We start from the raw sequence: 14,132 nt of genomic DNA, 5'->3' as shown, positions 1-14,132 counted from the left end.
AAGCAGGACACATTAGTGAAAGCATGCGCAGTAGAGGTAGTCTTGCCTGAATATAAGATTGTATTGCTGTCAACCATGAGGAGATCAACTTCAGCCTCATTAGTAATGCTATAACTAATAATAAAAGTAATAATTATAACAAACAATGATGCACAAATACTAATCATTACTGAACTATTGTTAATAATGATCAAATAAACAATACAATCAAGAATTACTTTTATTAAATCTGTTCCTAGTAGTACTTATAATAATACTTTTAATTATAATAATAAAACCAGAGGTGACAAAATTGGCATTAAAGGCCCATCAAGCCTCCGACGGGATATTGCAAGGCTTCAAGTCAAAGACAGATGTTGCACCCGTTTAGTGATGAATGGCACAGTCTTTTTAACACACAATAGATGGTATTGCATTCATATTAGATCTTCACCCTGTCCCTCTGCTCCCACAACCCATTCAACACCTGTATCCACATCACACCTTGCGAAGATTTGTTCCAGTTGCAAATATATAGAATGCAAGTATTATCAATACTGCAAACATAAAATAAACCAATATTTTGCATGAGATGTTGCCGAGGCATTGTTTGAAAAACGAAATGTACTTCCGGATCAAAGCTGACTGTGTTTTGAAATCTGCGAGAACATGCAAAGCGCTGTTCTCAGGTCTCAAAATGAAATCAAGAAGCTCACTCAGAGAAGCCAGAAGAAGCAGTCAGTGCCATGGACTGTCTCTTATCAGCTGTCCTTGAACGGACACAGGGCCGCTTGAAGAAGAAACTGCCCCCTGCCTGTGTCCAGAATACCTCCCATCCATCCACATCCCCTTGACCTCTCTGCAGCCTCCATTCCTGGGGGTCACAGCACACTGCTGTTAATTAGCCTTACTGAATCAGCACGCTGGCTCTTCTACCTACTGCGAAAATGTTAAGGTTGCTACAAAAACCTTGTACAAAATACCTTCACCTCCCCCATGGACTTCATTTAGGGGTTGCTAGGGGTCGCAGATGCGACCCTTGATTTCTCCTCTGCCCTTCCTTTGTGAGCCCTGGCTTTGAGTGAGCAAGCGTAGCATGACACACAAACAAGGAAAGTAAACAGCCAACTCCCCCTAGGTGTCGCTGGGAAGCTCCCGGACGGGGTAATCACCATTTGTTTTCAAAGGTGCGCTGTGGCAGCACCGGCTTGTCAAACAATTTAAGCATTACAGTCAGCCAGGGCAGTGGTGGCTCCTCCCCTAAGGTGGAGGAGCATCGCCCCACAGCTCAAAAGGAAAAATAAAATGATAATAACGTATTGTTCCCTTCCAGGGGATACTCATCAATAGTCATAAGCACTGAATAATCTCCGCCCATGACCGGGAACCCGGAACATATAACATAATACATATATATGTGTATCTAGTAGAAAAGGAGTACATAGTATGAGAGAACTATCCACATATACATGTATAATCCAATAATATGCAGCCCTAAACATATCTAATAGAATACGAAAGCCCGAATTACATGCATTTCTCTGATATGAAAATAACCCATAACATATATTGTAAGAGAAGGACATGTACAGCAATTGCATTCTGCAAAAGAACCTTTTATTTTCATCAAAGAAAACAGGTAGTGAAAGGCCATTAGCCTAAGAAAGGCTGCATAAATAAATAACATCCCTGTACAGAAAAGTAAACTGGCACCTCGCCTTTAAGGCCTCAGAGAATCTGAACACTTTGCCTTTAAGGCCTCCAGGGGAATTCTGCTCCCAGCATGCACCACAGGTGACAGTTAGGTCAGTTCTTTTTTCCGGCTCTTTCTGAGAATAACCTGTAGCTTGAGCTCAACTGATTTTGACTTTCTTTAGTCATTTTGTATTCTACCTACTTTTTTCAATATTTCTTGTAGCTGGTGGTATTTTTCTATCTTTTCTGACTAATTGGTCATTCTTTTTTAGTCAGATATACCACCTTTATTTTACAATTATCCTTCCTGTGGGAAGAAGATGTCTAAAACTGAATCTCATTCAGTCTGTGTAGTGTGTTTGTCTTCTTCTCACAACACAGAGACATGTTACCACTGTCTTCAGCTTTCAAGAAGAACTTTGAAGGAGATAGAGAAGATCAGGCTTCGTGGCTTAATGGAGAGAGGAAAACATCAGGAAATGGGCCCAGGGAGGCATCTTTCATCTGGAGGCCCCTCCTCTCAGAGAAAACAGTGAAGATCTGCTTCTCTGGAAGCTAGAAGTAAGAAAAAGCTTCATGGCGCGTTGTCGACGTCGAGACCAGCTGAAAAAGTGAGTCGAAGTCGAAGACAAGATCGCTGTCAAAAAGTAAGTCGAAGTCGAGGACTGTGGAGAAAGTAAGGTCGACGTCGAAGACAGGATCGCCGTCGAAGACGTCAAGACCAGCAAGATCAAGATCGCCGTTGAAAAGTCAGTCGACGTCGAGACCAGTGACTTCAATGCCAGTGAGATCGACGTCGAAGACCAGGTCGCCGGCTAGAAGTAGATCGACGTCGAAACCTGAAAAGCGAAAGAGGTCGAGGCATAAGTTGACGTCGAGGCATGCTTCAGGTTTGAAGCATGAGAAATCACACTCTATGTCGAAGAGGCCAGCGAAGTCCAGAAGGTCGGCGTCGAGATCTCTGCCACCTGTCTCAAGGTCGGCATCGAGGCACTCAAGATCAGCCTCTCGGACCCATCAGAGGTCTTTGTCGAGGTCAGAATTGTCCTTGAGGATGCCGCGTGAGCAGCGGTCGACGTCGAAGGTGTGGACGTCGAGGGCTTCGTCCCATAGATATCCGTCTTCCAGAATGTCACTTCCACGGTCGTCGTCGATGGTGGCTCATTCTGGGTCGACGTCGAGGCATTCGACGTCGAGGGACAGGCAAGTTATCCCTGTGGGAGATGTGGAAAGACCAGCTTCCAGACCTCAACGTTCGACGTCGAGGGATACTTCTTCTTCCTCGCTGGGGATAAATATTGTCCAAGTTACGCCGGAGGGCTCTCCGGTGCACAAATCACCTACTATTGATATGTCTCCTAGATGGATGGAGGACATTAGACACTGGAAGATGCAACCCAGACCTAACGAGAGGCCTCTTAACATGGAGTGCTCAAGACCTCCTTCTAGTAAGTCCCCGAGGCGTTCCAGATCACCGTTAAGATGGCGTTCACGCTCAAGAGAGCGCTCCAGATCACGCCGATCTCATACTCCAAAGAGAAGGCAGAGGTCTCCTGCATCGACCACGTCAACAAGGTCGTCATATAGAGACTATTCTCCTACTATTTCATCGACTCCACCTTCCAGGATCTCCCCGGTTGATGATCTTGGGACATTCAGTGAGGTATTATGTAGAGGTGCCAGCAAGTTCAACATAACCATGTCTGTACCTCAAGTTACTGTAGAGTTACCTCATCTGTTATTTTCGAGACTTTGCACCATAAGTTTTCGGCGAAACCTCTGCTGCCTTTGGTGCCAGGATTACTGGAGCCTGCAATGAAGACTTTCTTGACACCTGCCACAGTGGCTCAGGGTCCTCAAGGATTTCAAAGAAATATAAGGCTCCGGACCAGGATCCCTTGTTTCTGCATACTGACCCTCCACCAGATTCGCTTATAGTCGCTGCTGCCAGGAAAGCACATTCTGCTACATGTATCTCAACTGCTCCCCCGGAGAAGGATAGCAAGAACATGGACTCCTTGGGACGGAGGATGTTTAATACGGCAGGGTCTGTGATGAGAGTGGCTAGTGCAGCGCTCTACTGGGTCGATACAACCGATCGTTAAGGGATTCCTTGACAAGATTTGCGGAGAAATTACCCAAGGAAGATCAGAAAGACTTCTTGGAGATTGTGCAAGAAGGAGGCCTGGTTGCTAATCAGATTATCAGTACAGCAGCTGATTCCGCTGATTTAGCGGCTCATCGATACGCTCACGGCATCTGTTCTCGAAGATCAGCGTGGCTTTGCCTCACAGGCCTAAAACCTGACGCTCAGAGGAAGATTGTTAATTTGCCCTTTAATGGATCGTCGTTGTTTGGGTCCCATGCAGACGACGAAATGGCTAAAATGAAGACTGAGTTAGATACTCTTAAGGTCGTAGGCCTTGAAAAGAAGAAAGAGTTTTGTTGTCGCTTTCGTCCCTATGACAAGCGGTCATTTCAGCAGCGAGGGCAAACTTCTAATTGGTCGTCGCAGAACCAGGGCCAAACACAACAAAGGTCCCAGTTTCAGCAACGCCGGCCTGGACGGGGCAGAGTCGGTAACAGACAACAGTCTACAGCGCCAAAACAGCCACAGAAATCATGAGATGGGTCTTCCTCCAAAGCTGTTGTCCACTCCAGTAGGAGGAAGTGTTTCATTACATCTGGAGGAGTGGAAGCGTCTAACAAAAGACAGATGGGTCATCGACATTGTTCAAAACTGATATCTTCTAAAATTCAAGACCCCTCCTCCATCTATACCTCCGAAAGGCATCTCTCACTGCGACCTAAGATCGTTGCAAAAGGAGGTGAACACCTTATTAATCAAAAGAGCCATAGAGAAAGCTCCAGCTCTGCAGAAAAATTAAGGGCTCTACTCTCGCTTCTTCCTTGTACAAAAAAGAGGTCCCACCACATAATACAGACCAGTACTGGATCTGAGGCTGTTGAACGGATTCATTCGCAGAGAGAAATTTCGGATGTTAGCACTCCATCAAATTTTTCCTCAGCTTCTCCAGGGTGATTGGATGTGTTCCATCGATCTGCAAGACGCATACTTGCACATACTTATATCAAAGAAACATCGCAAATTTCTACGGTTTCGAGTGTCTGTCCAGCATTACCAGTATACAGTTCTTTCGTTCGGGCTAAAGTCAGCTCCCCGAACATTCTCCAAGTGTATGGCTGTGGTGGCTGCCTTCCTGCGCAAGCAGAAGATATTCATTTACCCTTACTTGGACGACTGGCTCCTGAAAAGCTCGTCTCCAGCTTTGTTGCAAGACCATCTCTCGAGCTGCCTTCAACTGCTATGCAAATTGGGACTTCACGTCAATTTCAAAAAGTCCATACTAAATCCAACACAAAAGATCCACTATCTGGGTTCCTGCCTGGACACAGAAAAAGTAAACGTGTGTCCTTCGGAGGAGAGGTGGTTATCAATTCGAGGAAAACGCCTGACCCTTCTTCACACGCAATTCCCGACAGTTTGCCAGGTGTCATCTCTACTGGGGTCAATGACATCGTGCATCTTTATAGTACCAAACGCATGATTACACATACGTCCACTACAGCAATGTTTGGAGTACCAATGGATGCAAATATCAGGGTGCTGGGAGGATCAGATAATTCTCCATCAGACAGCCAAAGATTCCATCCGGTGGTGGATGAAGAGATCGCACCTGATGAAGGGAGTCCCGTTCCACCAGGACCCTCCAACTCAGACTCTAGTCATGGACGCTTCTCTCCAGGGCTGGGGTGCTCATATGGGCCCTTTGCAAGTACAAGGTCTTTGGTCCGACTCCGAAAGGAGTTACCACATCAATCTGCTAGAGTTAAGGGCTGTACATCTAGCTCTCAAGTCCCTCTTTCCGTCGTTCAACTCTCGGTCCATTCTAATACAAACGGACAATTCAACGACGATGTATTATTTGAACAAACAGGGAGGTACCCGATCCAGAACACTCTCCATAGAGGCTCAAGCCATATGGAACTGGCTTCTGGCAAGAGACTTATCAATAGTGGCTGTTCATCTGCTGGGCTCCCTCAATTCTCAGGCGGATTTCCTCAGCAGAAACTTCGTCGAAGCACACGATTGGGTTCTCACGACGAGGTCACACGCAGTATCTTTCAAACATGGGGAACTCCAGACATCGCAGACGCGGAAAACGCGAAATGCCCCGTCTTCGCATCCAGATTCCCCCAGAAAGTATCTCAAGGGAATGCCCTTTTGATCGAATGGTATCAGAACTTACTGTATGCTTTTCCACCGATCCCATTGATACCAGTAGTAATCAACAAATTGTACAGGACCAACTCCAGGATGATCCAGATAGCCCCGGAGTGGCCTCGCCAATGGTAGTTCCTGGACCTCCTTCAACTATCGGAAGTGCCACACAGGAGGTTGCCATATCGCCCGGATCTCCTATCCAAGCAGGCAGGGAGAGTGTTCCACCCCAATCTGTCCTCCCTCCGGTTGACAGCATGGCCCCTGAAGTCATTCAATATGGTCACCTACACTTGAATTCAGGCTGTATGGATATTCTTAAAGAAGCGAAACTCCCTTCCACGAGGAAGTCATTAGCCTTCAAGTGGAAACAATTCTTCCTCTGGTGTGTGAACAATGGACACGATCCCATCTGTGGTCAGAAACAGGTGATTTTACCTTATTTGCTGCATTTGGCCAAGTCTCGGCTTCAGTTTGCTTCTATTAAAGTTCACTTTGCAGCAATCACGGCCTATAGAAAGTCCCAACCAGACTTCTTTCTTTAGAATTCCAGTGGTGAAGGATTTTCTGGAAGGCTTGAGAAAGGTGTACCCACCAGTTAGATCTCCCTCTGCTCCATTGGAGCTTAACATTGTGTTGACAAAGTTGATGGGGGCTCCTTTCGAGCTGATTCATAAAGCTTCCTTACAACATTTAACATGGAAAGTCGCATTGCTAGTGGCCATCACTTCTGCTCGCAGGGTGAGCGAGATCCAGGCTCTCTGTTGTAAGGAACCTTTTACTGTGTTCCATGCTAACAGGGTGGTTCTCAGAACACATCCTAGTTTTTTGTCTAAAGTAATTTTGGATTTTCACATTAACCAGACTATAACTTTACCTACTTTCTTTCCAAATCCTGCGAATCCTCCAGAAAGATCTTTACATTCCCTAGATCTCAAGAAGGTTCTTAAGTTTTATTTGACAGAACAAAGACACTGAGGAAGTCAGACCGTTTGTTTGTTAACTATGGTCCTGTTAATACAGGTTCTGCTGCTTCCAAAAGATCCATTTCTAGATGGATTGTTTCGTGTATTCTCCTGTCATACCAGTTGGCCAACAGATCTCTTCCAGGGAGACCAAGGGCACATTCCACTAGGGGAAAGGCTTCTACCACTGCTCTCCTAAGGAATGTTCCCATGGCAGAAATTTGTAAAGCAGCTACATGGCGAACAGTTCATACTTTTACTTGCCATTACTGTCTTGATACGGACACGCAGGCAGATGCTCAGGTTGGGCAAGCCTCATTGAGAAACTTGTTTGCTAATACTGTTTAAATTGTATATGTCGAGATCGTGTTCTGTTTTTTGCTTGTCTGGTCGGAAGTGGGTATGAGCTTGCTACTCTATTCAGTGCTTATGACTATTGATGAGTTTCTCCTGGAAGAGAAGGATAAGTTACTTACCTGTAATCCTAGTTCTCTTCCAGGGGTATACTCATCAAAGTCATAAGCACCCTCCCGCCTCCCCGGACGAGCAGGAACAGTTTACTGTTAATTCTTGCATCTTGTATGCAGGTTCTTACCGGTTTCTTATACCGTACCGGGCTGCATATTATTGGTTTATACATGTATATGTGTATAGTTTTTTCGTACTATGTACTCCTTTTCTACTAGATACACATATATATGTATTATGTTGTATGTTCCGGGTTCCCGTTCATGGGCGGAGATTATTCAGTGTTTATGACTTTAATGAGTATACCCGTGGAAGAGAGCTAGGATTACAGGTAAGTAACTTATCCTTATTATCATTCTTTTTTTCCTATTGCAGTCAGTGGTGGGATGGGGCTGGCCAGAGTAGGGGAGGATTGCTGTGCACTCCCTGAGTGCGCAAGGAACTGTTTGGCAGGCCCTCCAGGGCCTACCAAACAGTTCAGCCGCACTTTGCATGCTCCCACCAGGCAGCAGCAGCATTACACACCCTGGTGAGGAACATGCACAGATTCCCTGTTCCCTTCAGAGCACCGAACCATGGCGCTCAGACCAATCACAACGCTGCTTTGCAGCATTGTGATTGGCTTAGCGGAGCCTGTTTGCCTGGGTGCTTCCTGCTGCCCACCCAGACAGGAAGAATGAAGAGGACAAGGACGGAGGAGAAGCAGCGGCCATCCCTTTCATGTAAGTCCCTTTTTTATAAATAACGTTCCTTCTCCCCTGCCCCCCCCCCCACAACCCACCCTCCCCACCACCACCACCCCGTCCGGTAGCAACCAAGGATCAAATCAGACAGGAATCAAGGGCCAGATGTAGGAGCCCAAATACCAGTCGGTAACGACCGAATTCGGCCGTTACCGACCGGTATTTAGTAATTGGCATGTAGGGGATCTATTTAACCGATTCGGTAAATTTACAGAATCGGTAAAATACTGAATCGGTATTTTTACCGATTCGGTAACTTGCAGATGTAGGTGGGACTCTTCTGAGTCCCAAAGGCCTTACAGATTCGGTATTTTACCACCCAATCCAATTGGGTGGTAAAATACCGAATCCAGGTGTGCATGCACATTTGTGCATGCACACCTATGCCATGTGACAGACAGACATGCCCTTAGGGCATGTCTGTGTGCCACATGGCACACATGCCTGTATTTGGGGTGCTAGAGGATGTCAAAGTGACACCCCCTGCACCCTTGCAGGAATCGGTATTTACCGATTCGGTAATTACCGAATCAGTATTTCCCATTGATTCCTACGGGCTTCACAGCCCATAGGAATCAATAGGAAATACCGATTCGGTATTTACCGTATCGGTAAATACCGAATTTTAAAGAATCGGTAATTCAATTACCGATTCTTCCTAAATCTCCCTCCTTCATATTTACCGATTCATAAATACCGAATCGGTAAAATTCGGTATTTATGAATCGGTATAATACGATTTTCCTACATCTGGCCCCAAATTCCTATCAGGGTGTTCAAACCAAACCAAATGAAAGTTTACTGTGTCTTCAATGATAAACCTTAAGGAGTTGCACAAAGTATGGATATCCAGGTGTGCATGCACATTTGTGCATGCACACCTATGCCATGTGACAGACAGACATGCCCTTAGGGCATGTCTGTGTGCCACATGGCACACATGCCTGTATTTGGGGTGCTAGAGGGTGTCAAAGTGACACCCCCTGCACCCATGCAGGAATCGGTAATTACCGAATCGGTATTTCCCATTGATTCCTATGGGCTTCACAGCCCATAGGAATCAATAGGAAATACCGATTCGGTATTTACCGAATCGGTAAATACCGAATTTAAAGAATCGGTAATTCAATTACCGATTCTTCCTAAATCTCCCTCCTTCATATTTACCGATTCATAAATACCGAATCGGTAAAATTCGGTATTTATGAATCGGTAAATACGATTTTCCTACATCTGGCCCCAAATTCCTATCAGCGTGTTCAAACCAAACCAAATGAAAGTTTACTGTGTCTTCAATGATAAACCTTAAGGAGTTGCACAAAGTATGAATATTTATTGCTATTTGCACCAGTGGCACTTTTCTTTCTACTCTTATGCCAAAATGTAAATGAGGGTCTTTTTCTGCAGTTATCTGAAACACACTGTTGCAGCGTTTCCTCATCTAAGAAAAATATACAACAGGGGAACGGATTAAACACTTTAGTTAGCAGTTTGTAAAAGTATAAGCAAGTTTTACTGGCTAATTCTGAATTGATAAATACAATTTGTTCCCAGAATTCACAAAATAATGTACTTGAAAACTGCTATAGAAAAGAAACATGACAGAAAGAGAGCTTTATTTGGCTGTATCCTCCTTCCAGGTTTCACACTTCGTTTCTAGCCCTAATACTGCTGATGATAAAGATGGCTTCGTGTAGAAATGCATAACTTCGTGGTGTGAGGTGAGTGACAGCTACTGCAACTGGAGCTTTGTAAAATAGTGTCAGTCTATTTGCAGTTTGGCACTAATTAGGTGCCATCCATTAACTGACTGAATTGTGATTATTATTACTACATTTCTGTAGAAGTCACTGCAAATCTAGACAGAGCGCAAACAGTTATCCTTCAACTGTCCTGATCAAGAGTATGTGGGTGGAACACGTTTCTGGAAGTTGGGATACAAATTATATTGGTATCTGTGTATTTCCAAATATATTCATATTTTTACATCCACTTCCTTAATGTTAGCTTCGGTGGCTTCATCAGACAAAATGCCAAATTACTTCACTTCCAGTGATGTCATCAGGGTTAAAGGTGAGGTGATGTCACTTCCTGTGATGCCACATGGGGTCATTTGGCATATGATGTCACTTCTGCTACCCCTAGCATTTTGATGAATTGACGTCCATGACCTCCCTACAAAAGTAGCCTGCCTCTCGCGTTTACCACCAGGCAACCTGGCTCTCACCCAAAAAGATGGTTCTCTTCAGATTGTTCAACCTAATATTTAAAGCTGTCATTTCTTAATGATCTCCTCTGAACACTTATTTGCTATGTTCACACTCCGTGTAGCATGGACCAATTAAATGCACTAGCTGCCAAACCTTGCACCACCGTATCGTGGTTCCATTTCTTCAACCTCAAACCCCTACCATTTGAACTAGCCCCATGCTGACCTGCAAGCTATCTCCTAACTCAATGCGTTCTAGACTACATTGAAAGCCCCCATCTCGTACTAAAATGCCATAATGGTTAGCGACCCCCAGACTACCCTGTCTCTTGTAACATGCGACACCCTGTCTCTTGTACATACTGATTATTATAAACCTCTGTATGTGCAACTATCATATGTTTGATTGTCATATCATGTTCTTCAGGTAGAATCCAGCAAACAAGCCACCCGCTTTATAAGTCCATCTGCCCAGATATGATCATATATACCTCTTCCTGTCAAAATACTCTGGTTGCCTAGATAGATACACATAACACATACATGTTGTGTTAAGTAGAAAGCAAACCCCTCCTAAAAGGCAAAACAATCTGCAGCCCTTTACCAAATAATGACACCCAATATTTAAGATAAACACAGACCTGTACACCAGGCCTATACCCACTTTCTAGCTTTAGTTAATGCAAACAGATGGGAATTGTCATTAATTTGGTACTTGTGTCCTGATGCAAAACCTCTGCATTTTCTGCGGTAATTATACATTAGAGCAGCTTTTCCTGCGTTGTATTCTTCGATGAAATCCCTCCAAGAAAGGTGACCTGGTGTACAGATATGATCACAGAGAGTATATATTTTCTATCACACCTTGTATTGTGTTGGGTCATGCGTTTGGTGCTTTAGGATTTTCGGTGGTACAGGGAGTGGTTGGTTCTTTCCCCTCTCTTTTGCTTACAACGGCATGGACAGCAATTTGAAGTCAAGCACTTACAAAGATAGTATTTGTTCTACAGCCTGTTTTGCCACGTCCTGCAGCTCTGAAGCTATTTTTAAGGGGTAATCCAAATATCAAATAAAATATTGTTCTTTGTGCCTAATCCTGGATCACCAACAATAAGAATTCCTGGGTGTACCTTAGTTTAATGATGTATTCGTGGGTTTTGAGATCTACTGTGGTGGGTTTACGCACTATCTTTGCAGTCAGATACTGATTGGTGGTTCCAAAGACCTATCAATCTTCGCCCTGTATAGTCCTCCATGCTCGGCCCATGACTGCTCCCATTATACATACCAGAACTCCCTCTGTTTACAGCTACCTCAGTTCTTTTCTGCCAACCCATTAACAGAGGTTGTTGGAACATACTTTCTGAACAAAAGTGCAAACTGCAGGAACTGGGGAACCCTGACATTCGGGACCCTCACGGGCAGATCTCGCCAAAGAAATGGCGGTCATTCCATTCCTACAAATGTTCAGCGTGCGATCCTTGCAGTATGGCATTATTTCGCTTCCCTTGCCTCTCTACCAGGATTGTGCTTTACTGCAGTGGATTACTTCAATTTGCCACATCTTTCTGGGAATTTCATCACAAGAGGCGTTGCCAGGGGACATATATTTCCTGTTGGTCACACGCTGGCGCCGACCTCTGGATGTTTGCAAACATTGTGTCATTTCACTGGCACTTAGGAGCTTGGAGAGGAACGAACTTCTCACATTCTTTGCGCTTCGAAACTTAAGTAACAATTTAGACCTTTGCCTAAATAACACATTATATTTTTTTTGTTGTTGGTGTATGTAGACTCTGAGCGAGAGTTTTATAGAGGAAATATCACATTTTGTTTTTTTTGTTCTTTTTCCTGCCTGTTCCGAAGCAGTTGTGTTTGGAGCTTTGGAAGTCCCTCTGGGCTCCTGGGGTGGGTTGGTGGAGAGTTGTCTTTTTTATTTTTTGTAGCTGCATCTGGCTGAGGCAAGGTCAGACCCAGCCAGATTGGTGAGAATCAAAAGTTCTTGGGGTCTGACACTTGACGGTGACCTGTGTGGAGCGAGTTGATGTTCTTTGACTGGATCCCTGATCCCTTTGAAGGAAGATGCCAAGAGTGAAAAGACCATCCTCTGGGCTTAGGCTGGGACAACGCTGTTCCTCATGGCCCTCTCAATGCACCGCTCTTTTTATTGCAGCAATAGACTATTGCTCTTCAGGGCCAAATGTTTCCAGCTTTACCCTGTCTAGGGGCTGTACTTGCCCAAGGTAAAACTAGACGTTGAGTAGGATCCCAGGAGCAAGAGCGGTGCTCAATGTAGATTTGTGTGTACTGGGACTTAATCAAAGCATCTATTTGCAAACTAGTTCATTAAGAGCACCAAATACATATCTTAATTATTTTATTGCCTTGTTTCACAAAGCTGTCTGGTGGGAATATTGCTAAGATGCAGCCAAGAAAAGGGGTTATTTCCTCCTCTTTTCTCCTCTAACTTGGGTGTGCATATATACAATTGTCGCATTACACTGCTGGACATGGCCTGCTCTGATCCAATTCTCAGTATTTTCAAGACTGTCCTGAGTAAAGCAGGTCCTGGTAAGTTACTTAAGACAGAAGGGCTAAGTACTCGTGTGCACAGCAATGGCTGAGAAGGATGTGGTTACCAGAGGTCAGGTATCAGGACAATTCGCTGGAAATAGAGCCCTACGCCAACATCAAGTCACTTAACTGGCCAAGTGCTATTCATCCCTTTCTTTACTGTTTAGGGCAACTGCTGCCAATATGGAAAGAGCAATTTCCACATACGCTCTCTGTTAAGGAGTACGAAACTCACAAAAAGTGAGCTTTATCTACAGAACCACTATCTTATAAAACATTGAATTAATCCTGCAAAATCCAGCTATTTTTCAACAAACTCAAGGGACAAACAAAAATATCTTTTAACAATTATTAATTAACTTTCACCTGTTACCCTTTCAAAAGTAAGCATTGGCAAAGGCAATAAGTCTTATGTATGCGAGAGCTATTCACCTGGCCAATGTCTTTTAGCTATACCTAACAAAAACATGGGTGATGTTCAGCATGGGCAAAAGTTTGTGGCGTGGCATAGAGTAGAGTGGTCTGGAGGAGAGTGGAGTTGGGTAGAGTGGAGTGGCATAGAGTAGAGTGGCTTAGAGTGAAGTGACATAGAGTAGAGTACAGTGGCGTGGAGCAGGGTGGAGTAGTGTAAAGTGCAGAAGCATGGCGTGGAGTGAGTGGCATAGAGTGGAGGGGTGAAGAACCGAGTGTCGTAGAGGGGAGTGATGTAGAGGAGAGTTCAGTGGCATAGAGTGGAATAGAGTGGTGGAGAGAGGAATGACATAGAGTGGCAAGGAGTAGGGTGACACTGTTATGTTATATTATGGTAAAATCATTTGTATTGAACTTACTAATGATCCATCGGGCACTCTTTTTTCTTAGTATTTACTCAGGTATTTTATCTGTACTTTGTTGTGTGCTCATCCCACCTAGTGTGTTGTCTAAACACACTATACTGGATACTTTAATTAGAGGAAAGCGGTACTGCCGCTTTCAGAGGTGGTGTGCACTATAATACACAGACCGGGTAGGTCTTACTCCTTTATATTCTTGCTTGAAAAATTTCTCCAGATTCAAAATAGTTTCAAACCATATTGTTTATTTATCGATTGTTTCTGTTGTTTTTTTCTTCAAAACTTTCTGTTAGTGATTTCCAAAATTGAGGGGCCACGAGGGAGAATCTAAGACTGCCATGTTTTTTCCGTTTAACAGAGGGAATGATAAGCAGGTTCAGGTGGGAAGAGCGGATTTCGCGGACAGGAGTATAGCGATGTATC

At 44.3% G+C, this 14,132-nt stretch overlaps 1 protein-coding gene and 1 long non-coding RNA gene across 6 annotated transcripts in view; one reads left to right on the top strand and one right to left on the bottom strand.

The window, feature by feature from the left end:
* The window catches only part of NTN1 (netrin 1), a 513,761-nt gene that overhangs the window by 285,738 nt on the left and 213,891 nt on the right, over window positions 1-14,132 (bottom strand). The gene's annotated exons all lie outside the window — the stretch shown is intronic.
* Window positions 1-14,132, top strand: part of LOC144770283 (uncharacterized) — a 335,474-nt gene that overhangs the window by 264,125 nt on the left and 57,217 nt on the right. For 3 of the 4 annotated variants that reach the window (XR_013598857.1, XR_013598858.1, XR_013598855.1), the window contains exon 3: window positions 9,734-9,814. The exons of the other annotated variant lie outside the window; for it this stretch is intronic. This is a non-coding gene — a long non-coding RNA (uncharacterized LOC144770283). The remainder of the gene's footprint in view (window positions 1-9,733; window positions 9,815-14,132) is intronic. 4 annotated transcript variants of the gene reach the window in all.

Source organism: Lissotriton helveticus, chromosome 7 (assembly GCF_964261635.1).
Source record: "Lissotriton helveticus chromosome 7, aLisHel1.1, whole genome shotgun sequence".
Classification (NCBI taxonomy): Eukaryota; Metazoa; Chordata; class Amphibia; order Caudata; family Salamandridae; genus Lissotriton; species Lissotriton helveticus.
This window is presented reverse-complemented; position numbering and strand designations above follow the sequence as displayed.